Raw genomic sequence first — 27,653 nt, 5'->3', positions numbered from 1 at the left:
CTGGCGGCAGAGTAACCAACTTTGAGTGTAACTAATTCTGGGGCTCTGTCGCCTGTCTTCTCTGTCTCCTTGTGAATGGCTGAAGGGTGGTGGCCTGCTCCACTCCCCTAGTGGGTTCTGGAAGGAGTGTTTGGGTCTCAACAGTTCCTCCCCCCTTAGCACTGACCTTGCCCTCAAGGTCTAGGTTGGGAAACCTCTCATTCAACCTTAGATAAGGTTCCCAAGTGGCCTCTTCTGGAGGCAGTCCGGCCCATTCAACCTTGGCTTCTGGCACAACCTGCCCTCCTTGCCGAACCCATCGGAAATCCACAATCTTGATAGGCTCCGTGTAAATGTCCCCTTCCTCTGTAAATTGGGGTAAGTTGGGTGAGATAGGGGTATGATTCCCCACAGCTTTCCTGAGAAATGAGATGTGAAACACCGGGTGAAGCTTCGAGGTAGCAGGGAGGTCCAATCTGTAAGCAACAAGGCCCACTCTCTCCAGCACCTTATAGGGCCCATAATATCTGGGAGCTAGCTTGTGCCAAGCCCGTCTCATCACTGAGACCTGGCGGTAAGGTTGGAGCTTAAGGTAGACAAAAACACCTACCTGAAACTCTAGTGGGCGGTGGTGAGAGTCATAGTAGACCTTCATCCGTTGCTGGGCTTTAATCAAATTGGCCTTGAGCAGTCTAAGGATCTCGTCTCTTGCCAGTAGGCGAGTCTCTACTTCTGCCACCTTAGCCGACCCAAAATCATAAGGTAATATGGGAGGAGGTTCTCTGCCATATAGAGCCTTGAAGGGTGTCGTTCCTGCCGCTGACTGATAAGTCGTGTTGTACCAGTATTCTGCCCACGGAAGCCAGTGGGCCCACTGTTTGGGCTTCTCCCCTATGAAGCATCTCAGGTAGGCTTCTAAGCACCGATTAAGAACTTCAGTCTGTCCATCCGTCTGTGGGTGGTAACTTGTGGATGGGTGCAGTTGGGTTCCTTGCAATCGGAAGTATTCCTTCCAGAATGAACTCAGGAAGGCAGGGTCATGATCCGAGACAATGGATCTTGGTGTCCCATGCAATTTTGTGACGTCCCGTATGAAGATGTCAGCCACTGTTGCTGCGGTGTAAGGGTGAGGCAGGGCAGAGAAATGGCTATACTTGGTGAGACGGTCAACTACTACCATGATAACCTCCTTCCCTAAAGAACAGGGAAGTCCGGTGATGAAGTCCATGGAGAGGTTCGCGGGAGACTGTGAGGAGTATTTCTGTTGTTGACAGGTTTGGCATTCGGATACATAGTGTAACACATCCTTGCGCATTCCTACCCAATGGTAGTGGTTGCTGAGCCTCTTTAGAGTCCTTAGCACTCCTGAATGTCCCCCCAAAGTGGAATCATGAAACAACTTTAATAGTTCAGTTTTGTGGCTGGAATTTGGAGCAATCACGAACCTGCCCTTAAAGAAGAGGTCTGGTCCTACAATTTGGTAACCTGCAACCTGGGAAGGGTCCTGCCTCAATTTTTCCCTAATGTCCTGCAGCTGCGGGTCAGACCTTGCCTCTTGCCGTATAGCTTCAAACAAGGGAAAACTGGGCTGAGAGTAGGTTAGTTGGGCCAGCTCCTCTACCCACGATAAGGCATCAGCTACCCTGTTGGCGGGCCCAGGTTTATACTCTATTCGGTAGTCGAAGCCCATCAGTTTACTAAGCCACTTTTGCTGCTCCGGGGTGTGCACTCTTTGTTTTGTTCTGCTATATACTTCAGACTTCGTTGGTCTGATCTTATGATAAATTGGCGTCCCAATAGGTATGTACGCCATTTCTGGACTGCCATTACCACTGCCATCATCTCCTTGACATAAGTGGACTGGTTCTGGTGAGTGGCTGATAGGGCCTTGCTGAAGTAAGCAATGGGTTGTCCCTTCTGCATCAGGACGGCCCCTACCCCTGCACCTGAGGCATCACACTCTATCTCAAAGGGCTGGGTGAAGTCCGGAAGAGTAAGGACTGGAGGGCTCGAAACTGCTGTCTTCAAGTCTTCAAAGGCCCGTTGGGCCTCATCAGCCTAGCTGAAAGAATCCTTCTTGCACACACCATCACATAACATCTGACTTCCATTAGCCACATAGATCGAAAAGAGTGGAGTGGGTTGTATAGTCATACCTAGTTGCCTTGCTAATCGGCAAGTGATGAAATTCAGGGTAGAGCCACTGTCAATCAAGATCATCACAGATCGGCCCACCAACCTTCCTTCTACTCGCATGGACTGAAGAGGGTTGAGGCCCATGAGGACGTGTAAGGAGATCTCGGCTCCAATGGGTTCAGGTTCATCTGAGATCAGTTCACAGTCTTCTACGTGTTCTGGGACAGCCCCTTCCGGTTCTTCCTCCGTCTGAAGGAGAAACACTCGTTGGACTCTGCACTTATGGCTCGGTCCAAACTTGTCATCACAATTGTAACAGAGGCCCTTCTCGCGTCGGGGCTGCATCTCAGCCCATGAGAGGAGTTTGAAGGGCACAGTGGGCCTGGGCAAAATGGGCTTCTGAGAATCCCCAACTTGTTTCATGGGTTGCTGTTCGGCCCGCTGGGGAACCCTCACATTCGGGTAGGATAGCTTGCTGGTTCTGCGCATACTATCGATCTTCTCCTCTTGCAGGCGAGCCATACCCACCGCTGCCATGACTGTCGCTGGTCAAAGAGCTCTCACTTCCAGGCGGATGTCTTCTCTGAGACCTCCCACAAAACACCCTACCAAGGCCTTCTCCGACCATCCATGTACCCTGGTCGCCATTCTTTCGAACTCGAGCTGGTAGTCTGCTACCGTCCTCGTCTGTTTTAGTCGAGTGAGGAGTTCGTCGTAATCCACGACCGCTGTCGGCCCAAAACGGATGCACAGAGCTTCCGTGAACTCCGCCCAAGTTACCTGAGAATGGGTTTGTCGATACCACCGGAGCCAAAGAATAGCGTCTCCTTCTAGGTGAATGGAGGCGATGGCGACGCACTGGTGTGCAGGGGTTTCATGGTACTCGAAGAATCTCTCTGCTCGGAAAATCCAAGGGATGGGATCTCCACCAGAGTAGTTGGGAAAATTGATTTTAGTGACCTTTCCAGCGGGGTAATTCCCAGTTCCTTGGCTACCGGAAGCAGAGGCATCAGCCCCTGCTGGATGACTGGTCTCGCCGGACTGTTGTTGAGAGGCGAGGTTAGAGATGACCACCTTGAGATCCCTGAGTTCGTTCAGTACCTGGTGGAACCCAATCTCAAGTTGGTCGACTCTATCTTCCATGGTAGAGGATCTTGTCTGCGGCATAGCTAGTCTGCGACTTGGCTCTGATACCAACTTGGTGAGTTTCTGCTCACCTCAGAAGCCTCTTCGAGGGAGGCTTGACCTCCTGAAATAGAAAATGGAGAGAAAAAGAGAAGGGAAGGAAGGAATAAACTGTACTGGGAGAAGAAAATTAAAGGAGAATCATTCATTGCTTTCATTATATGATGATGGCCTTATATAGCTGGCCTACAGGTGTAATATCAGAGGGAATATCCTCTAATTTCTGGGTAACTAACTCTGGCAGATAACATGGATGGAATATCCTCTGGCGGCAGAGTAACCAACTCTGAGTGTAACTAATTCTGGGGCTCTGTCGCCTGTCTTCTCTGTCTCCTTGTGAATGGCTGAAGGGTGGTGGCCTGCTCCACTCCCCTAGTGGGTTCTGGAAGGAGTGTTTAGGTCTCAACACAAGGCATCAAAATGGCATCTAGAGACAAATAACCCGAAGGTGCAATTTCTCAAATAACCCACTCCTCCCAACATGATGACCCTTGCCAAGACTGTAAGCAACAAACTTGGAAGTTGGAAGACCTAGGAACGCATCCAAGTTAAATGTTTCATCTAAGAGCTCAAGGCTCTATTCTTCCTAATGGGATCATCAGAACCAAAACATAAAAACCAGCCAATGACAATCTAGGATCACTGTGCGTTTAATCCTAGGGAAAGAATCAACCTCAAAATCTAAAATAAAGCCATGATTTCAGCTCAGATTGTACATTTAACCTATCAAGCCATAAAAGACCAGGACAATTTCCCTGTGATCTATAAAAAATTCCATTTTGTCCAATTCCTGAAGGCCCTGGGTTCAGCAAGGAGCACCTACTATAGTTAAGCTTTGCAACTCCTTAAAAGATGCCAATATTGCATGGTGTGGCTTTCTGCAAAGTAAAATTCGTAATAAACTACCATATTCTGGCCACTGAATTCACAGAGAAATCCTTTGTAATGCCCTTTGCTTAAAAGTTAAAATCCCTTGGCCAGGGGATAGTGATTAAATCAATGATAGTCTTAGAGGGCTTAGATACCAATAAAAGAAGACAAATTTCAGCTTCCAATACTGTCTACAGTAGATTATCTTAAAGGTATTGATTTTCATGTAAACCACCACCAGCAAAATAAAAAAAAAAAAAACTCTACAATTTGGAGCAGATATCATCAGTTCTGGACATGAACAGAGCAGAGTGCAAGAGAAAGTCAAGGTGACTGGTCCTTGTGAAAAGGAATCTGGAACACATGTGCGTATACTTTTAATTGACAGAGAAAGAATGGATCAAAGAAGGAGAGAGGGTCAAAGGGTCTATTGACAAGGAGGTAGAAGGGGAAAAGGAGGTGGTGAAGGAAAAAGAGAAGGTGTTTTATGTTGCCGGAGGGAGAAGGGAGAGAAGGAAAGGAGGGAGGGTGGATACAGGGGCGGAAACAGCAGGTGAAGAAGGAGAAGCAGAGAGGGAGGGAAAGGGGTCTAGTGTTGAAGTGAATAAAGAAAAGGGTGGAGGGTCAGAGGTCAGGAAGGATCAAGAGGTAGTCAGCGGAGGGGTAAGATTTGATCCTTCAAATTCACAGGTTTACAAAAGGAAGAGAAAATACAGGATTAAAACAGTAGATGAAGTGGGGGAGAAGAGGAGCAGGACGATTTAGAGGTGGAAGTGGATGAGACTCATACAAGACCGTTTTTCTTTTTCTTTTTGGGAGGAGGGGGGAGGGCTTTCAGTGATTTGGAAGAGAGGGGTAAGAAAGTTGGAGTAGAGAAAGGTGGCAGGTCTGAGAAGAGGGGCAGGGGAGGAAGGAAGAAGGGGTGAGGTGCTTAAGAGGAAAACGGGAGGGTGGGGGTGGGGGAGAAAGGATGAGGGTATGTACATGAAATATTAGGGGGTTGAGGGATCCAAGGAGGAAGGAGGTGGAGGTGGTGACTGGTGAGGAATTCAGTGAGGTGGTTTAAGGTGGAGATGATTTTACTGCAAGGAACAAAATTGTAAGATTGGAACACGGTTTATGAGGTGTGGGGCTCGAGCAACAGGGATTGGGTGGTGTTGGAATCAAAAGGGTTGCCAGGTGGCCTGTTAACAATATGGAATTTGGGGGTTCTGGAAAGAGGGGTGTTCTCTTAGCTATTTGGATTGTGGTCAATTTTTTAGTTGTATTGGGTGATGCCTTATCACTTGGGCTCTCTTGTAAGACTTTTATTTTTATTGAAATTTTCTTTTTCTTAATCTTAAGGTGCCCCTACTTTCCTTGCAAAGGCTTCAAAAAATAGCAAAATGAATAGGGAATATATATATATATATATATATATATATATTGCAGCACGATCACTCATTAGACAAACAGACATGAAATGTAATAACATTCAACCATGCAAGGAGAAAAGTGAAAAACATAAAATACTAAAAAATCTTGGAAACAGTGGTGGGCCTTGGTGCAATGGTTGGGTTTCTCCATTGTGACCTGGGTTACCGTTTGCAGGGGTAAGGATGTGTACGTCTGTCCCTCCCCAGACCCTGCATTGGCAGGAGCCTCGTGCACTGGGCTACCGTTATACTAAAAATAAAAGATGGATATGTTAGGAACACTTAAAATGGCAAGAATACTGGCAAAATACACAAAGCAATACATACATGATTATACAGTGATCAACCAGGTAATCAGAGCCTTCCTTTTCTGTCTTCATATAATACACTCGATAAGCACATGCAACTTTCCTTATCTCTTCTGGTGTACCAGTTAACCCAATTAAATTTGGGTGAAACTCTGTAACAGGGATTGACATTTTAGGCACCTCATTTGATCAAATCTGATTTAAGAAAGGTTCAATTTTTTTTTTTTATCATCAAAGGAAACTTTTATTTGAAATTAGATTTAAGAAGTGTTACAACTTTGTGTATGGAACTAGAAGTCCCATACGATTACATATTTCTGTCCCTTTTACAATGCAGCCCAAAACAATTGTTGCCTCAAAGCCCCTTGTTTAGCAAGATGATCAGCTAGCTCATTTGCACTCCTTCTAACCCATTTAAATTCTGCCACTACCTCCTTTGCAACCTTTTCCACTTCCCTTATCACTTGTTTGAAGGTCCACGGAGTAGTTCTATTGTTATTAGCCCAAGAGATGATCACCTTGGAATCCCCTTCAACCTTAATTTGCCTCATTCCAAGTTGCTTGGCTATCTTCAATCCTTGTAGCAAAGCCATTACCTTAGCTTTTAGAGAGTTGCCCATGCCAATAGGTCCAGAGAATAATGCTAATATCCTCCCTTCAGAATTTCTGATTACTCCCCTGATACCTGACAATCCCGGATTTCCAAATGAACTTCCATCAAAATTCAGTTTAATTCTGTTACCATATGGGGGTTTCCATTCCGTCCTTACTCTCTCTTTCACTCTTGAAGATTGTGGTACTTCTGTCCAGGATCTTATAATGTCTATAGCTGAGAACTCTTGGAAGATATGCAAAGAGCTTACCCAATGGGCTACTTTAATTTTGATTGTGTCAATCACCTCCTTCGTGGTTCTACTCTTTTCTAAAAATATTCTGCTATTCCTTTCTTCCCATATCACCCAACAAATAGCTGCCTTTGTTGCTTTCCACATAACCTTCCTTCTTTTCTTTGATTGTCTAAAAAAATCTCAGTTAAAAAGACCTGCCACATTTTGAGGAGAAACCCAAACAAGATGCACAAAAGAACAAGATAAAAATAGGTGTGTCAAGGTCTCACCACTTTCCTTACAAAGGGAGCACATGTGAGGAGAAAGGCAAGCAAAAGGCCTTCTTTTTGCAGCATATAACATGTATTAACCTTGCCAAGGAAAATTTCCCAACAGAAGGCTTGAATTTTTGGGGGGATAGGCTTACTCCAAATTTCTTTTACAGGGAAGTCCCCATCCGGGTTGCTAGGTGAGGCAAGAACATTAAAGAAAGAGGAACAAGAGAATAGCCAATATGTGAAGCCTTTCCAAATTCTGGAATCTTCCAAGGACGGTTCCAAAAGAAATTGTCCTAGAAGATCTAGCAAGTGAATTAAGGATGCACATTCATTTTCCCTCAGGCCCCTTCTGAAACCCATATTCTAATTGACCCCCACTTGGGCTAGGAATACCCAAAAAACTTATTGTTTTCCCTTTGAAGTTTGACAAAGTGTAAAGGTCAGGGAAAAGGTCTTTGAGTGGACAATCTCCCACCCAAAGATCTTCCCAGAAACGAACTTTATTGCCCTGGCCCACATCAAACCGAATGGAATTAAGGAAAGTTGGGTAAATTTCATGAATAGCTTTCCAAGGAGAAAGGTTCAAAATTTTCAATTTTGACAAAAATTGTGATGCTTCAAAAATGAGAAATTTCACAGAGTTTGTAGAAACTGCCAAATGGTTTGAAGTTTTTAAACTTGATGGAAGCACTATGATGAATGAAACCTTACAGTAGAAGTGTAGATGATGCAGATGCAGAAGCAAGGAAAGATTTATAGGGAAACAAACCAATATTCCAATTCCTATACCAATTTCAGAATTTTTGGGTTATAAGATATTGGTATTGTCTCATTTTTTTATTTATTTTCTAGTTGTTGGTGTCTTAAGAACATAGTTCTGTTTTTTAGATTTTTATTTCGAAATTACTATTTATGGTAACTCCTGGACTTACTATTTATAGTAATTCTTGTAATTACTATTTTTAATAAGCTTTTACTATTTTTAGCAATTTCTGATGTCTTTAAATTAAGTTAGTTTTAGTAGGATTAAGAAAATATTATTAGAGTTGTGTAGGGATAGGAGTTGGAGCCCTCATTTAAGTGTCCTAATGGGTTACTTATGGATTTGTCTTAGCTTCAAAGCACTTGGGAGTTGTTTGGGTCAGTTTCCTAGTCCAAATTGAAATCTGAAAGGGGACCTCCTTTTTATGGTAAATTGAGATAGTCATTCCTCATGGAAAAGCATGCAAATGTGATATGGGTTGAGATATCTTATCTCATTTCCATTCATGGTTGAAATATAATGAGCATTTCATTTAAATAATGTAATTATTGAAATTGTGTCGATAGATACTCAGGACCCCTTAAAATGGAAATTTTGCGGGAATTATCAGCATATCATGGGGATATTGCAAACATGGATTTAAGACAGGATGGTATATGTAAAACAACGCAATTATATAAAAAGCTTTGATATTAGAAGGCACCTTTAACATGTTCCCCTACTTGCTCAACAGTGTCTCTCTCAGGATCAACTGAGATGAAAATTGGTACTATATCAATCCCTGCCTTTTCCTCTGCAAGATGGAAAGAAAACAATTTAGTCAGGATTTCATAACTGTCAGAAGTCCTAACATCATGGCAACCTTATATCAGAAATACTGTAACAGTTAAAGGAGGAGGATCATTTGCAGACAAATTCTGGTTATTAAAATACAATGTTACAATGCTGGTTGTAATCAAGGTTTAAAATGTCAGTGTCGGTGGAAATATTGGTCATTCAATATAGGAAACATGCCAGAAATGCCAGAAACATTGTATGGAAATATTGTAAAAAATATAGACATGGTGAAACCATCGTGAAGTATGCAACCAAGTGTCTTATAGAACACCCATGAAGATGCCTATCTCAAGGACCTCCTTTTTATGGTAAATAACAATTCATTAAAGGAAAATACTTATACAAAGAGTATACAGGCATAAAAAAAAAAAAAAATCCAAGTAGGTTATCTCAAGCTTCTCCAACCTTTCCTTCTTTCTCCAAAGGTTCTATAGATAAATTGCTCTAGTTTTTCGTTGGTATCCCCACATGACCGAAATAGTTTGTTTTAGGTCAGAAATAACTACTATTGTCAAAAAAGAGCCTCTATATCCAACTAAGGTGGCATTTGATAACTTTGAAGTCAAATGTCTGAAAAGTCAAAAGGTTATTTTTCAGGATTGAAGTCTAAATAGTGGCAGATATGGCCTATTTTACTCTCCCCCACCCCCTTTGCCATTGCCATTGACGCCGAACCAACAGCGGTAATTTCCCCGTTCCCTCCTCATTTTCTTCTTCTTGCTCTTCTCTCTCCCTTCCTATCACTCTTCCTCAACCTCCTTCTCAGTTGATGAGGTACAGTAGAACCATTAATCCTCTTCATCCTCCAAATGTCACAGAACACCACCATCACTGTCAATGCCTATAGTGCTCGTTGGAGAAGACATGACACAGATGATAATGGAGGAAGACGGTGTTCTCTTATATATTCATAAAAATAAAGACAGTGTTCTCTTCTATCATTTGAGAGGAAAGAACTCAAACTAGGGCTCGAATAAAGTTTAAAAGAAGGGGCAACACAGGTCATTTCAAAAAATTTTAGGGGCATTTAGAACTTTGGCTAGGCTCTGAAATGCACCTGGCTGCATTAAGCAACTTGCCCATGCCTTACCATTTCAGACCTATTTTATTTGATCAAAGTTGGTGTCCAGACCTAAACATAAATGGGTCGCAACTTGCACATCTGAAAAGTAAGTTTTTTAGACGTCTAAAAAGTGTTAGCAAACACCATCTAAAACTTAAAATTAAGTAAAAGAAAACTTCAACCATAGTCATGATCTTTTCCATTCTGCAAAATCCACAAATCCATTGAATAAGTCTTGATATAAATTAGTTCCCCTGGGTTTACACCATAATTTTGTCCAACCCAAAATATGACTTGACTTGAGTTTATGCCATAATTTTACACCTGTATCTTTACCAATATTTGCAAGCATTTCCCTAATAGTCTGATACAATCATATTCTCTACAATGCAAACATACTTTCCGCAAGTGATTGATAGTTTGATACTAATCATTCCCTTTGGTATTATTGAATTCAAATTTCTGGACATGCAATAATTCATTTGACCAAAAATTGCACCTACATGCCATCAGTAAAGAAGAGAATTTTCATATGCTTATACTGATAAACACAGGAAACTTAGATCAGTTAGATGTTTATAAGAACTTCAAACAGCAAAAATGGTTCGAGCTTTGGTAAAAGTGTATTTCATTTCTATATCTTCATCACAAGTCCAGCAATATTGAAACTACTAGCAACTTACTTATTTTGTCAATTGCAGCAGCCAACTTTTGTAGCTCATCTGGACAAATATCAGGGCAGTGTGTAAATCCAAAATATATCAAAGTCCATTTCCCCAAGAAGTCTCTATCTGTAACAGACTTCCCATTGTGATCAACAATGTTGAATGGACCCCCAATAGCAGATTTTCCTACAGAAGGCCCCTAAATACAAGAAGAAAGCATATCAATATATAACAAGGAAAAAGAAAGAAGCTTTTGTGTTAAGGGAGACAATATGAAGCCAATTCCAAGATGTAAGATGAACCAATAAGTAAGAGAAAAGTAGTGACTAATAAACAAAGATTAATGGTGCAGAACTATAAGTGAGACAGGCACAAGCTATGGCAAACAACTTGAATTGCCCATTCAACTGGGTGCCTAGGTGTGCCAATGATTTAGCAGACTCACTTGAAAGGGCAAGGGTGGGAAGAAATCAACTAGATTGGGGATGTCCAGCGCTGGATTTCAATTGTTTTTTTTTTTTTGAGAAAATTTAACCAGAATTCATTAAGATAAAGAGAGGGAACATGGGAAGATATACAAAGCAGGGGAAGAACCCCTACAAGTTACAAAGGAGGAAGCTTGTTGCTATACAAATGCTCCAAATACACATCAAATTTAGCTAGGCCATCTGCAGTATGATTGTGTTCCCTAGGAATCCAAACTAAGTTAACATTTAAACAGTCCAAAGAATCCCAAGCCTCTGTCAGATAATGATTCAGTCTCCAGGGACCCCCCCTCTTTGTCTCTTAACCATTTTATCGTATTTGCTGAATCACCTGCAATGGTCAAATTCTGAATTCCCAAATTTTTTATTATCCTGATTCCGGTGAGAGCAGCCATCACTTCAGCCTTTGTGGAGTTTCAACTGGGTGCCTAGGTGTGCCAATGATTTAGCAGACTCACTTGAAAGGGCAAGGGTGGGAAGAAATCAACTAGATTGGGGATGTCCAGTGCTGGATTTCAATTTTTTTTTTTTTGAGAAAATTTAACCAGAATTCATTAAGATAAAGAGAGGGAACATGGGAAGATATACAAAGCAGGGGAAGAACCCCTACAAGTTACAAAGGAGGAAGCTTGTTGCTATACAAATGCTCCAAATACACATCAAATTTAGCTAGGCCATCTGCAGTATGATTGTGTTCCCTAGGAATCCAAACTAAGTTAACATTTAAACAGTCCAAAGAATCCCAAGCCTCTGTCAGATAATGATTCAGTCTCCAGGGATCCCCCCTCTTTGTCTCTTAACCATTTTATCGTATTTGCTGAATCACCTGCAATGGTCAAATTCTGAATTCCCAAATTTTTTATTATCCTGATTCCGGTGAGAGCAGCCATCACTTCAGCCTTTGTGGAGTCAACCAAGCCAATTGGACCACTAAAAGTCCAGCATATATTGCCCCTTTCGTCCCTTACTGTACCTCCAATACCAGCTAATCCAGGGTTACCTAAGGCACAACCGTTGAAGTTAAGGGTCATCACTCCTTCACTGATGGGGACGGGGTGCCTCAAGGATGTTGGATGGGGATGAGGGAGAAACAGAAAGGGGTAAACATCTCTATTAAGATCATTGACTGAAAGTCCTTTGAACAGATATGAATTCACCGTCCAGAGGTTGTAAAGGTAAGTAATATCTGAGATTAATTCCTCCAGGGTTCTGCTTTTATTGTCAAAGAGGAGATTGTTTCTTTCATCCCAAACACCCCACAACACTGCATGTAGCACTGATTGCCAAAAGACTTTACCCCTTTTACTTAACCCTGTTCCTTGCCATTGATGCAATGTGTCCATAATATGTTTTGGAAAAACCCAGATATAACCTGCCATTTTCAAGAAGTGGGACCATATCTTTTGGGTAAATCTGCAGTGAAGAAGGATGTGATCTGCAGATTCACTTTCGCTGAAGCATAGAATACAAACATGAGGAGATATGGAGCGTCTTCCCAAAAGCTTTTTCTGCAGGAGATCACAAGTATTTACTTTCTGGAGACAAGCTTCCCAAACAAAGAAGCAAATTCTTGAAGGGATGTGGCTACACCAGATTTTCTTGTAAGGAAAGGAGGAATGATGTTCACCAGTGATCAAAGCCCTGAACATAGACTTAGAAGAGAAATCACCATTTGGGTGTAGGGTCCAGCACTGGATTTCAATCTGTAATTTTTTTTTTTTTTGAGAAAAGGTAAGCTTCATTCAAAAAAGGGAAGGGTGTACATGAGAAGATGTACAGAAGGGCTTCCTCGTTCCTCCTAGAGTTTGCTTCTTTATATGGAAGGTGGCTCATGGTGGCACTAATACTTTTGGTAGAATCTTGAGGAAGAGAAAGGGTGATTTGTACCCTGTCTCTGATGTGTGGTTATGGTGCCTAAAGGAAGGGGAATCTGAAGGGATGAGAGATCCATCCTATGGACGCCCAAAGATTGCGGAATAAGGGGCGAATTTCAAAAATTTTATCTCTCCCTTCAACTGGGAATCGTATTCCCTATTTAGAAAATCATATTTTCAAGGATCAATCTTGAACCATAAACTGAACCAGATCTGAACCGAAAGGAGTGGGAGAGGATAATACCTGATACGGAGAAATACTATCTCCCAACAGAGGTGTTCACGCCCAAGGAAGGATCCAAAAACTGCTCCCACTGAAGATGGCGCAGTGCAGGGTGGAGCAGAATCAGCAACGTTCTTCCAAAAGAACTTGACCCTTCTTAAGGATCAACTGGACGACTTGAGTACAGCTCCAACCAATCTTTTCCCTAAAAGATTGAAATCAAGATCCAATCTTGATTGCTCCCAAGAACTGGAGATCGAACTGAAGGAATGGCAAAAGCAGGAAGGTGGCGGCAGGAGAGAATTCGCAGTATGCAGGAAATCTCTCAATCTCTCTTTCTTCAAAGAGAAGAATGCTATGGATGTTGTTGTGTAGTAGGCTGCCGCCCCTTTCCCCTTTTATAATCTCAAAAGGGATCAGCTCCTAATCAGATTAGGAGCTGCTAATCCAAATCATATTTGGGTTAGAAGTCCCTTAGTGATAAGGGATAACCCTTATCTTATCTGCAGATAAGATCAGCTGTCTCCTAATCTAATTAGGAGGTTTCCAGATCTAAATCCCATTTAGATCTTGGACTCTCTGAGTGGATAGGGTCTAAGCCCAATCCTTTCAGCTGACCCTCTTTAGAATTCGCCCCCTTTAAATGACTGATCAAATCAGCCCAGTTCGAAATGGGCTTAAGGCCCATTTAAGGTTATGTACTCAAAAGGCTTCCAAATTGCTGCCCAGTTGGGCTTCCTTGTATGGCGTGGGACCCAAGCATTGATCTACACATCAGCCACATGGGTTCGGCCCAGCCTTTGCTACAAGGCCTGGCCGAATACACTGTTAATGACAGTGCACCCCCTGAAACCCATCAAATGGGCTCTATGGGCCCAACACTTACACTAAGTGGTCCCTGGGCCAAGCCACCTTGTAACACCCAGGGACTGTGGGCAGATGCAAGATTAGCCCATCAGGTATTATCCTCAATGGTCTTACACTTAACCTCTCAGCCCATAATGATCATACACTGCCCGACAAGAGAGGACCTCTCCCTCGGCTGCAAGGAACAGTGTTGCACTCTCCACTTATATGGATCCCGGGAATTAAAACCTTTTGCAAATATTTTAGAAACCATAATATATATACTTATATATCTGATATAAAATATATTTTGCAAAAACAAATCTCAACGGTTGAAATCGGCTGCCGGTAGTCTTGGTTTCCATCAGTGAGAGTGCATCCCCGATCATTACCTTTGTCCGACAAAGGGGCTGATCCTGTCACTATGATCACCCACTCAGATGAATTCTCGGACTGTCCCAACATACCCAGGTTTTGACCCCCGCTAAGGATCTCACTGATTGGTACATCAAAGATAGCCCAATCCGACACATAGTGCAGTATCATAATCGAGTCTAGGGGTCGGGTGTAACTTTCCAATTTTGCCCATCAATCTCCAAGGTCCAGGGCAATACTGGAAATCTGGTCCAGTTCAAAGATTCAATTAATCCTACACTGTATGTGCCTAGGGTCTCACCCTGGCAGCTGAGACAGGCCACCCCAACCGACTTGGTGGCACCACAGTGTCAGCCTTGTCAGGATAGGTCTCCCCAGACCGACCCACTGGTTGTGAACATTCTAAACTAACACGAGTCTCATTAAGTGTCTAGTTTAAGGGTATTACACAGAAACATACCAAGGGAACATGAATCAAATATGTATCTTTATTCATTTACAATAAACTCATAAAGTACATCATTCTGATTGAAGCTAAGGGCATACAAAACTGTCTAACAGCTCCCACTTGCACTTAGGTCCAATCAGGTACTAGCCGGAGTCCCATGCTTTCCACGTGTTTCTCAAACACTTTCTGTGATAGTGGCTTTGTCAATGGGTCTACTACATTTTCCGCTGACGCTACCTTCTGAATCAGGACGTCCCCTCTACCAACAATCTCCCGCAGTACGTGGTACTTCCTCTCGATGTGCTTCGACTTCGAGTGGGCTCGTGGCTCCTTAGCCTGAGCAATGGCTCCATTGTTGTCACACAACAATGGGATGGGTGATGTGCTGGACGGAACTACTCCCAACTCGTGAACGAACTTCTTCATCCACACGGCTTCTTTGGCAGCCTCACTTGCGGCAATGTACTCGGCCTCGGTCGTGGAGTCTACAATGGACCCCTGTTTGCTGCTTTTCCAGCAAACAGCACACGATCCTATCGTGAAAACATATCCAGATGTAGACTTTCTATCATCTGGGTCTGACTGGAAATCGGCATCTGTAAACCCTTGGATCTGTAGTGAGCTACCGTCGAATACTAGACAAAACTCTTTTGTCCTTCGAAGGTACTTAAGTATGTTTTTCACAGCAGTCCAATGCTCCTGCCCTGGGTTGGCCTGAAATCTGCTTACTACACTCAGTGCCTGAGCTATGTCAGGACGAGTGCACAGCATGGCATACATGATGCTCCCTACGGCTGAGGCATAAGGAACGTCTTTCATGCCATCAATCTCCTCAGACGTCTTGGGAGACATCTTCTTGGAGAGAGTGACTCCGTGCCTGAAAGGAACATTTCCTTTCTTGGAGTTTTCCATGCTGTATCTTTTGACTATTTTGTCAATGTAAGCAGATTGGGATAATCCTATTATCCGCTTCGATCTATCTCTATAGAGTCGAAGACCCAGTATATAAGAGGCTTCTCCAAGGTCTTTCATGGAGAATTGCTGCGAAAGCCATACTTTCACCGTAGTTAACATTCCCACATCATTCCCAATGAGTAGAATGTCATCTACATACAGAACCAAGAAGGTAACCTTATCCCCACTGTACTTCCTGTAGACACAGGGTTCATTCGGATTCTGCTCGAAGTCAAACGATTTGACAGCAGAGTTAAAACGGATGTTCCAACTTCTAGAAGCTTGCTTAAGCCCATAAATGGATCTGTTAAGTTTACATACCATGGTTTCCTGACCTGCAGCAACGAAGCCTTGCGGCTGCTGCATATAGATATCTTCAGCAAGATCTCCATTCAGGAATGCAGTTTTGACATCCATCTGCCAAATCTCATAATCATGGTATGCTGCTACAGCTAGCAGGATTCTAATGGATTTAAGCATGGCCACAGGCGAAAAGGTTTCCTCATAATCGATGCCCTCTTTCTGAGTGTACCCTTTCGCCACCAGACGAGCCTTGAAGGTCTCAACTTTACCATCGGGGCCCTTCTTCCTCTTGTAAATCCATTTGCAACCGATTGCCTTTACCCCGGAGGGCGGATCTACTAGAGTCCAGACTCCATTGGTCTCCATTGAGTCCATCTCTGCCCTCATGGCCTCCACCCACTTCTGGGAATCTATGTCCAACATAGCTTCCGCGTAAGTCACGGGATCCTCCTCACTAGTCAAGGTTTCCACCAGGTAACTATCCTGGTCATAACCATAACGGACTGGTGGCCTGGATGCCCGAGTGGATCTTCTAAGTTGGTCACTACCTGGAACTTGTGGGACATCTCCCACTGCTCCTGAGCTCTCCTCATCAAGAACTACTTCCTGACGATGGGTGTCCAGGATATAGTCGGTTTCCAAGAATTGCGCATTTCGACTGCAGAACACTTTCTGCTCACTTGGGTCATAGAAAAGGTAACTTACAGAGCCTTTTGGGTAGCCTACAAATAGGCAACGGCTGGTCTTAGATTCCAACTTGTCTGCACTCGTTCTTTTAACGTGTGCTGGACAACCCCAAATCTTCAAGTGTCTGACACTTGGTTTCTTTCCGGTCCAAAGTTCATATGGAGTATTCGGAACCGATTTGGTTGGAACCCGATTCAGCACGTAAATCGCAGTCTCTAATGCGTAACCCCAAAAGGATGTGGGTAACTCTGAGTGTATGAGAAGCGACCGGACCATATCTAATAAGGTCCTATTCCTCCTCTCTGAAACACCGTTAAGTTGTGGTGTAGCAGGAGGAGCTAATTGTGATACTATCCCATTGTCCTTTAAGTAGTCCCTGAATTCGTCAGAGAGATATTCGCCACCTCGATCAGATCGAAGGGCTTTAATTTCTCTCCCTAACTATTTCTCGACCTCTTGTCTAAACTCTTTGAACTTTTCAAAGGATTCAGACTTGTGTCTCATTAGGTACACGTAACCATATCGTGAAAAATCATCTGTGAAGGTGATGAAATACACGTGTTGATTTCGTGTCCTAACACTCAGGGGACCACATACATCAGTATGTATTAGGTCAAGTGTGCCTGTACATCTTTCAGGCTTACCGTCAAATGGTCGTTTCGTCATCAGGGGTCAAAGTGATGCCCCCAATTACATGAGATTTTGTCACTCTAAAACCTTGTACTATTCTTAGAATCCTACTCACCATGGTAATCTACCTTCAATGTGCCGCTTCTTCTCCTTGTCATAATAAAATATAAGCCCTGCTCCAGTTGTAATCAGAAAGAGAAAGCTCAACCATGAAACAGGCTGCAAGAGGCAATTCATATGGATTGTTTAAAACAGATTTTGCTCGAATGTCAACCATATCTAATAAGAATATGTGCCTTAGAGAACAGTCCATTGAAAGCATGACGTCTCTTGGAAGCAAAACAAGGATACATATCACCTTCCTGTGTATAGGTTGTCATTACCTACTGAAACATCATTTGTTCATATGGGTAATTCACTGGTTAAAACAGTAAAAATAAAATAATACTAAAAATCACAAACAGCATTAAGCCTGACATATTATAGTAACATCGAAGTCATACAAGCTGATACAAAAACATCAACGTCACACAAAGCATCACTACCCATTTATTACACATGCTTTAAAACCCTGCTTGCTGAGAAATAATTGCCCATGAAAAAGTTGATGAATTCATTTGAATGGTGAAAGTCTTCTTCAACTTCTATGAGTACATTACAGATTTAAAATGGACGAGGTAGTCGCCCTTGAAGGTGACATGTTTTTCTTTCCACTTCATGAAACTAACACACAAAGTTGATCCTTTAGAGTTGGATACAATTTTTTTGGAATCTAATTTCTTTGGATATAACTTGGAGTCTATGGCAGGAAAAGAAGAGCCAAAACTATGAAAGTATGAAGCCAAGGGGAGATTCCTGGTGTGGAATGAGTAAAGTGTAAATATCTACAAACAAATTAATAACTGGAACTAAAAAAATCAACTGAAATGAAAATTTTTAACACAAGAAAAGAGTAAACTCTCATTGCTTTGGGTTTTGACAAAATCCTGGCTAAGGGTGGCTAGCAGATCATGATAGATGGATGTTGGCTGCTACATCAGAGAGGTGAGATATTTTTCTTTTCTTTTCTTTTCTTTTTTTTTTTTTTTGAGAGAGAGAGAAGGTAAAGTATAATGCCATTGAAATAAACAAAAAAGCATGTAGAACAAGCTGAAATTTGATAGGTAACGTATTTATTGATGAGGCTGAAATTTTCATCCCACCATAATCAAGATCTGTCGACTCAGTTGTTAGGTCAAATTGGAAGACATTATACCTTGTGGTTTTTATAAGGGCATGTTTTATGCTTTGGGTGTGGTGCTATGCTGTTTTTCTGCATGCTCCCTCTCCCTTTTAGGGGTAGGTCCCATCTTCTATCTCTCTATTAATAATCAGTATAAATGACATTTTGGTTAATGCCTACTTAATTAATGGACACAGGCAATGGCATTTTAAGAATGGTAACAATTCCAATTAATGACAGCTCAGTAAAAGCTAGAACTGTAAGGTCACTCTGACAAGTGATGGATCAAAGTTCAAATGTGAATTCATCAACACCGTCATCTAAACCATGTCCTAACTAAACAGCATTGGCTATATGACTCCTGTTCCAACATTAGTTCTGTTCATTGCCATATTTTTTCTTAAATTATGAGTTGTAATATCATTTCTCACTACATCAACCCATGTCCTTTTTGGTCTGCCCCATAGCTCTTCTAGACCCTTCAAACTGTAAGAAATCACTTCTTCTTACTGGTGTTGTAGATGGTCTTCTCTGCACATGACTACACCACCAAAGTCTACTTTCCTTCATTTTATTACCTATTGGAGCTACTCCTAGGTTCCTTCAAGTAAGTTTGTTCCTGACCCTATCCTTTTTAGCTTTCCAACTCGCACACTATTCCTGCCACTCATTTTATGGACAAAATAATTCTTTGAGAAGATCTGCATTTCCATATTTGGAATTTAGAATATGATGAAATCCCTAGGGATGAAATCTCATAAAAAAATTACAATGTTTTATATTCTTTAAAGGTTTTACTCCTATTTTTTATCCAATTTTAGGTGTTCTTTCAAACATCAAGGGAAATTGGTGCCTCAAAACAAAAATTGAAGAATGGATCAGAGAAGTGTACCATAGCTACAGTACAATGATAATTACCAGCTATGAGAATTCAATCCATTATGTGGGAATGAATTAGTCAAAACCTTTTTCCTAAGAAAATGACCAGGTTTGGCTTTCATTACATAAACCAAATTAGATTGTATTGTATTGTATGATACCGCTATAATTCCCTTCAGTCCTTTCACCCTCGAACATGAAATTTATAGCTAATTACATAGTTTAATCCTAACCAGCTATTGTCATAATTATGTAAATTTTCAAAAAAAAAAAAAGGTTACCTAAGTAAATCAACAAAATGTGAAACAATTTGTTGTGAACTGGTAGATTTGGGACAGAAAAAAGGAATTCATATCACTACACTGGCATTAAATACCCTTAAATGATATCTGTTAGATGATATACAACCCGTTGGCATGAAATAACCTGCTATCTGAATAAACTTAATAGGCCTATCAAGTCGGAGTTACATTCTCATAGCAAAGTGATCCAAGGATAATTTAGTCAAACAAAAATCTCAGCTAATATAGTAGAAGCATATGGAGTAACAAAAATTTACCCCGCCCCGAACAGGCGAACAGGCTTTCCGGTTTCACCAGTCCTTTGTGATTCGCCAGATTTCTCACTCTCCTCATGATTAGATTCTACAGGCTTCTTTGGTGCTATGTTTTCAGGATTAACAGTAGTGCTATTACATAGACATCTTTGAATTACAGTGCACGATTGTGTTCCATAACCTAGATAACTAACCTGCAAAATAAAGCGAAGCAGGAAAAACAGGAAAAAACATAAGAGAATGAATTCCATGATAACATTCATTTTAACCGGTAAATAAAGTTAAGCTGAAACATCGTTAAGAATATATAAGATGACAGACCGATGGGATGGCTGGGTCTGGGTTGGCTCCAAATGGGGGAATGTCCGGGACTCCATGGAAGCGTTGAATATAGGGAGATGATGCCTTAATTAGCTTCGAGTGATGCTGACTGTAGAAGAGGAGACTGCGACGAATGAAGCAACAATATGTGTTTCTCGAAATAGCAGACGCCATTGCTACTAGTGCCCTCACCTAAACTGCAAAAACTAATAACGGGTCTCGTCAGATAGGGAAGGAATGAAGGATGCAGAGAAGAAAGAAGATGGCGAGTCTGAATTCTGAAAGGCCAATGCCTGCTTTGCTTTGTAAACTGTAATTGTAGCGCACTGCGCATGTTAATTATAAGAGACGACATCCCCTACAACTACAACGTTATAACTACTAATCACAACCAACTGACAATACCATTGACACCTGCTGAGCTTAGCTAAGCTGATTGGCTGATCCCATTGCACCGGTGCCTTAATTACAAATCCACGGGTAGGATGCGGTTTATAAGGATTATTAATAGACTATGGGCTGTAATTTCAGAATTTCGCAGTGGCCTGTAATTTATAAGGGCTACTAGTAGACTATTCTTTTTATAACATGGTTTGACAGCATTAGTGACGCTTTAAGGGCTACTAACAGAGGGCGCCTCACAATAACTTCACGGCAAATGAAACATTTTCCGTACTTATATGTTATTATTTATGGGAGATCTAATGCATGGTGAGATGTGCATGTGAAGTCAGTGTGAGACACTCCCTAAGGAGCAAATTCTAATCTAGTACGAGATTAGATCTACTTCTGATAGAGGGTGTCTCGCAAAGACCTCACAGGCACATCTCACTATGCATTGAGAACATCTTCCGTATTTATACGTAATTATTCACGGGAAATGTTCTCAATACATGGTGAGATATGCACGTGACATTGGTGTGAGGCACCCCCGTAATGAGTAGATCCCAATTTCAGTACGAGACCAGATCTACTCCTAATAAAGGGTGCCTCACGACAACTTGACAAGCACATCTCACCATGCATTGGGAACATCTCTCGTGCTTATATGTTATTATTCACAGGAGATGTTCTCAATGCATGGTGAGATGTGCATGTGAGGTCGGTGTGAGGCACCCTCTGTAAGGAGCAGATCCCAATTCCTACAGTATGCATCCAATTATTCTTGTTTGCACATTTAGATTTTAAGATAAGATTACATTGGTGCCCCGGTAGCGCCTCACAGAACATCTAACTGTGTATGCATAACAATCTCCCAATGACAAGCAAAAATCAGATTCGGTCAGTGCAAGGCCCATTCGAACACCCATTATAGCCTTGTATTAGGAATATATCCCCATGAAATAAAGCACAAAAGTGCAGAGATATTCTCGATGCAAGGCTGTGAAGGTTGTTTGAACGTTTCTTGCACTAACTAAAGCCGACCTCTAACAAGCACGAGAGGTGTTCCTAATGCACGCTGAGATTTACATGTGGGGTGCAATGTGTTGGCCAATGTGAACTCTTCTTAGATTTTTCTTTCTTAGATTTGAAGGACCTTTATGATATTTTTAATTAAACGATGCTCATTTAAGTAAAATTCAAGAATTATTTTTTTTATTATGTCTAATTTATTTTAACATAATTCAAGTTTCACTTTAGTGAAAATGGCTAATTATATATGCTCTATATAAATTTGTATTATGTTTTGGATCTTAATGCTAATTTTTTATTAATTCTTAAATTTTATTAATATGTAATTATTTTTTATTAATTTTAGGTAAAATTAAAAAAAAAACTCCTCTTATAACAATTCTATAAATCATCATTGTGTTTTAACCCCTATTGCTTTGAAAAAAATGCAAATACCTCCTTTTCTTTAGCTTTTAGTAACAACAAACACTTGAATTATATTTTAAATTGTAAGTAACAATAGTTTATGTATATAAATTAAATTTTAAACTATAATTAATAGCAATAATATTTATACTATAATTAATAGTAATAATATTTATATTGTATTTTAAATACATATAGTTTAAGTTAAAATATAAATTACATGTTAAGTTATATTTAAATTATAAATTTGTTGATAAAATTAAAAAAATTATTATTTTTAAACTTAAATATTATTAATTTTAAATCCCCTAATTGTTATGAGCACCCGCACCACACGGCAGCAGTTGAGGCAGCAACACGCACACGACCGGCATCGCACGACAGCGGCACCATGAGTCGCGCGCACGCACTGCGCGGCAGCGGCACCGCACGCACGCACGGTGCGGCACTGCGCGCACGCACCCGGCAGCAGCAATAGAGCGGGGCCCACGCGACAGCTCATAGGGTGGGCCCACCCTTATCTGGACACGTCAAGAGAACGCGCCTTATCCCTTATCCCACTCTCCCTTATATTGTCCCCTATTCTTAGAAGGAATTGTAGTACCATTAAAAGTAGGTAGTCTAATTAGAAGTAGGAGTTTGAGTCCATTTAGGACTAACCTATCTGAATCCAACAAGGAACCCTCCTCTTGTAATCTTCTATTTAAGGAGACGCCATTATTGAATGAAGATATTGAATATTCAGTCAAGGAAGAGAGTAAAGGAGAGTTAGGTGATCTCTTGGACAAATCACCCGCGAGATAGTCAAAATAGGGCCTGTACGCAAGGCCAAGGGCAAGGAAAGATCTGAGGTTCCTGTGGTGGAGCGACCCGTGACGCGATCCTACGCTCGGGCCCATAACATCTTGGTATCAGAGCCTACCGTCATGGGGGAATAGAAGCCGCTGTCTTTCAGAGTCTATGAATTGAAGCATAGGCTCGCAAAGACCAGTATGGAGGTCCGAGAGGTCAAAGATGATGTTTAGGAGCTGTGTCACCTGTTAGAAGTGTTCCTCTCCAACAAAGAAAAGAACTCGGAGGGACTAGCCTCTACCAGCAGTCGCCGCACGGACGGGACAGAATCAGCCAACGAACATCAAGCCACCGCACCGACGACTGCAGTTGTCCCCAAATTCAGCCAGCTTGAGTTTCCATCTTACGACGGCACCGGAGACCCATTAGGTTGGTTGTACCGCTACGAGCAGTTCTTCCGCAACCAGCGCACGGATGACAGAGACAAGGTTAGCCTGGCAGCTTTCCACCTTACGGAAGAGGCACAACTCTGGTTCTATCGCGTGGAGCAAGAAGAACCCGGGCTCAGTTGGGAGCAATTCAGGTCCTATTGCCTCCTCAGGTTTGGACCCCCGATGACGAGCAACCCGTTGGGTGAGCTAATCAATCTCAAGCAAATGGGAACCGTGGCTGAATATCAACGCCAGTTCCAAACGTTGCTTGCCAGAGCGGCCACGGTTAGGCCAGATCAGCAAGTGGACATGTTCACAACAGGCTGATAAAACCCTTAAGGGTAGACGTAGAGATGCAGCACCCCCCAAATCTGGTTACGGCAATGAACCTCGCCCGCGCCTTTGAACGGAAGATGCAGCTTACTCACGGACCCTTCAGCATTGGACGGCTAGCCACGACTTGGGCACCGTCAAGGCCAGCGGGAGTGTCTACCCCTGTGCCCAACAGGGAGCAGAGGACCCACACCGGTAACCCCTCTAGATCAGTATCACAGACAGGGAGCAGCAGGGTGTCACCCCCCATCCGGCGTCTGTCCCGAGTCGAGATGGCATAACGGCGCACGAAGGGGCAGTGCTTCAATTGCGATGATCTATACTCCGCAGGGCATAGATGCAAGAAAATATTCTGCCTTCTAGTAGACGAGACTGAAGAGGATGAGGAAGAGCCATCACCAACTGAACCCGAGATCTCACTCCATGCAATCACAGGGATTAGAACCTCCCAGACAATGCAATTAAGGGCGCTAGTAACGGGGAAACCCATGCGCATTCTGGTAGACTTCGAAGGCACCCACAATTTCATCAGTAATCAGGCGGCCCGCAAGTTGGAGTTGCCCATGGAAGTCAGGCCACAACTACAGGTAGCCGTGGCGAACGGGAAGAGTTCACAGCCCCGGTATCTGCAAGAACACCAGAATTCAGGTTGAAAAAGAATCCTTCCGAGCAGATTTATTTGTACTATCCTTGGATGAATTTGAAATCGTCCTAGGCGTCAAATGGCTGATCATGCTAGGCCCAATCCTGTGGGACTTCGCTGCCCTGACCATGACCTTCCACTTAGATGGCAAACTGGTTACTTGGCAGGGAACCCGGACAAGGACCAAGACACAACTACATGCACTCCAGGGGGAGAATTCGCGCACAACTGATGTGGAGAGGCTTCTCACTGATTACTCAGCCGTTTTCCAAGAACCCAAGGGCCTCCCGCCTCCTAGAGCCTGCGACCACCGGATCCCTCTAATAGTAGGGTCAGACCCGGTTGTGGTTCGGCCCTATCGCTACCCCCACCGACAGAAAGATGAGTTAGAGAAGCAATGCGCAGATATGCTACAGCAGGGGATCATTCGGCCCAGCCACTCCCCTTTTTCCTCCCCAGTTCTGTTGGTACCCAAACAGGATGGGACTTGGAGATTTTGTGTGGACTATAGGGAACTCAATAGCTGAACCGTCAAAGATAAATTCCCGATCCCCATCGTAGACGAATTATTGGACGAACTCCATGGCACACAATTCTTCTCCAAATTAGACCTCAGGTCAGGCTATTTCCAGGTCAGGATGTCTTCCGCAGATGTAGAAAAGACAGCCTTCAGGACGCATCATGGCCATTTCGAGTTCCTAGTTATGCCATTCGGCCTTTGCAACGCCCCTTCCACATTCCAGGCCCTGATGAAAGAAGTCTTCCACTCCCACCTCCGTAAATATGTACTGGTTTTCTTCGACGACATCTTGGTCTATAGCAAGACGTGGGTGGAACACATTCAGCATCTGTGGGTCGTGCTCGAGCTCCTAAAGCAGCACTGACTCTTCCTTAAAAGATCCAAGTGTTCCTTTGGGGAACACCAAGTCCTTTACCTTGGACATGTAATCAGCGGGCAAGGTGTAACTGTGGACAGCTCCAAAACTCAGGCCATCAAGGACTGGCCCCGGCCACAGTCTGCCAAGGCCCTCCGTGGGTTCCTAGAGCTAACAGGGTACTACCGAAAGTTCGTACAGAATTATGGCCTGTTAGCAGCCCCGCTTACCAACCTGCTTAAGAAAAATGCCTTCCACTAGGATAGCACAGCCGATGGAGCCTTCGTAAGCCTAAGGGAAGCCCTCTCTTCCACACCAGTCCTCTAGCTACCAAACTTTGATCTTGAGTTCACAGTCGAGTGTGATGCTTCCGGCACAGGCATAGGAGCCATCCTTCAGCAGCAAGGGCACTCGGTAGCCTTCTTCAGCCGCAAGCTAGCTGACCGCCATCTCAAACTACCCACCTATGAATGCAAGCTCATTGGCCTAGCCAAGGCAGTACAACACTGGAGGCCATACTTGTGGGGCAGACCCTTCGTCGTCAAAACAAACCACTACAGCCTCAAATACTTGTTGGAACAACGACTGACCACCTCCCCACAGCAACATTGGGTTAGCAAGCTCCTGGGTTTTGATTTCCGGGTGGACTACAAGGCAGGGTCCCTAAACCGTGCAGCAAATGCCCTGTCCCGATGAGAAGAAGATAGTATGCTCCTCCATGCGATCTCCCAACCACGAGCCACCCTACTAGAAGACATTCGGAACACACTGCCACAGTCATCAGAATGGAACGACCTGGTCCAACAAATACAGTATGGGTCTACTAACCCGAACTGGTCTCTCCACGATGGGCTGGTGCTCTACAAAAAGAAGATCTACCTTCCCACCGATTGCCCCCTAATCCCCTCCATCATCGCCAGCATACACCACTCGACACACGAGGGTATCCAAAAAACGCTACATCGTATTCACGCTGACTTCCACTGGCAAGCTATAAGGGCCTCGGTGCGGGACTTTATCCAGAACTGCGCAGTTTGCCAACAGCAAAAATGGGAAAATCTGCACCCCGCAGGCTTGCTCCAACCTCTCTCCCTCCCAACGCAGATCTGGGCCGATATTGCCATGGATTTCATCGAAGGGCTGCCCAAAGTCGGGGGGAAGTCAGTCCTGTTCGTGGTAGTAGACCGGTTCTCCAAATATGCTCACTTCCTCCCTTTATCCCATCCTTATACCGCAGTCTCGGTCGCCCGTACCTTCTTCACCCACATTTTTCGCCTACATGGACTCCCCGATTCCATCGTCAGTGACCGGGAGCCGATCTTCACAAGCACATTCTGGAAGGAACTCTATAGATTATAGGGCACGGCCCTCGCCTTCTCCTCAGCCTACCATCCACAGTCAGACGGCCAAACAGAGGTGGTGAACCGGACAATTGAGATGTACCTTCGCTGCTTCGTGGGTGACCAGCCACAACGCTGGGTGGAGTACCTCCCATGGGCTGAATACTACTACAATACATCTTATCACTCCTCCCTTGGAATGACTCCCTTTAGAGTTGTGTACGGTCGAGATCCTCCATGCCTTCTATCCTACGAGTCGGGCTCAACGCAGTTGGAAGAAGTGGACCGCAGCCTCCAAGCTCGCGATGCCCTCCTGGCTGAAGTCTCCTTGCGCTTACAGCAGGCGCAGGCGCGTATGAAACACGCTTACGATCAGCGGCACCGCAAAGTCACCTTCGAACCGGGGCAGTACGTTTGGCTGAAACTCCGACCATACAGGCAGTTGTCTCTCAGGCGCAGGGGGCCCCCTAAGCTGGCCCCTAAATTCTACGGGCCCTTCAAGATTCTAAGGAAGATAGGAAAGGTTGCTTATCAACTCGAGCTCCCGGAGCACAGCAGGACCCACGACACCTTCCATGTGTCCCTCTTAAAGCTTTTTGTTGGCCCTCCTCCCGACCATGTGCCTCCCCTACCCCCTTTGCAGAACGGCAGACCTATCCTCCAGCCTCGCACCCTCATCCTATCCTGCATCCATCAAGGCACCTTCGAGGTTTTAGTAGAATGGGAGGGACTACCCCCAGCAGAGGCCACCTGGATCCCCTGGACCGATCTCCACAATGCCTATCCAGACCTCGAGCTTGAGGACAAGCTTGTAGTCCAGGAGGGGAGTGATGTTATGAGCACCTGCACCACACGGCAGCAGTTGAGGCAGCAGTGCGCACACGACCGACACCGCACGGCAGCGGCACCATGAGCCGCGCACACGCATCATGCGGCAGCGACACCACGCGCGCACACCGCGCGGCGGCGGCACCATGAGCCGCGCGCACGCACCTAGCAGCAACAGCAGAGCAGGGCCCACGCGACAACTCATAGGGTGGGCCCACCCTTATCTGGACACGTCAAGAGAACGCGCCTTATCCCTTATCCCACTCTCCCTTATTTTGTCCCCTATTCTTAGAAGGAATTGTAGTACCATTAAAAGTAAGTAGTCTTATTAGAAGTAGGAGTTTGAGTCCGTTTAGGACTAACCTAGCGGAATCTAACAAGGAACCCTCCTCTTGTAATCTCCTATTTAAGGAGACGCTATTATTAAATGAAGATATCGAATATTCAGTCAAGGAAGAGAGTAA

The 27,653-nt window shown here is 43.6% G+C and overlaps 1 pseudogene across 1 annotated transcript in view; it reads right to left on the bottom strand.

Moving 5' to 3' along the window:
- LOC104602569 (uncharacterized) overlaps positions 1-20,990 on the bottom strand; it is a 28,247-nt pseudogene extending 7,257 nt beyond the window's left edge. The window contains exons 1-7 of the transcript XR_016082444.1: positions 20,130-20,990; positions 19,817-20,002; positions 17,267-17,370; positions 11,780-12,452; positions 10,345-10,525; positions 8,465-8,554; positions 5,897-6,045 (exon numbers count right to left, since the gene is read on the bottom strand). The product of XR_016082444.1 is annotated as an uncharacterized LOC104602569 (transcript). The remainder of the gene's footprint in view (positions 1-5,896; positions 6,046-8,464; positions 8,555-10,344; positions 10,526-11,779; positions 12,453-17,266; positions 17,371-19,816; positions 20,003-20,129) is intronic.
- Positions 20,991-27,653: the final 6,663 nt, after the last annotated feature.

The sequence above is a fragment of the Nelumbo nucifera genome, chromosome 2 (genome assembly GCF_055504915.1).
Source record: "Nelumbo nucifera cultivar China Antique chromosome 2, China Antique-T2T, whole genome shotgun sequence".
Lineage (NCBI taxonomy): Eukaryota > Viridiplantae > Streptophyta > Magnoliopsida > Proteales > Nelumbonaceae > Nelumbo > Nelumbo nucifera.
This window is presented reverse-complemented; position numbering and strand designations above follow the sequence as displayed.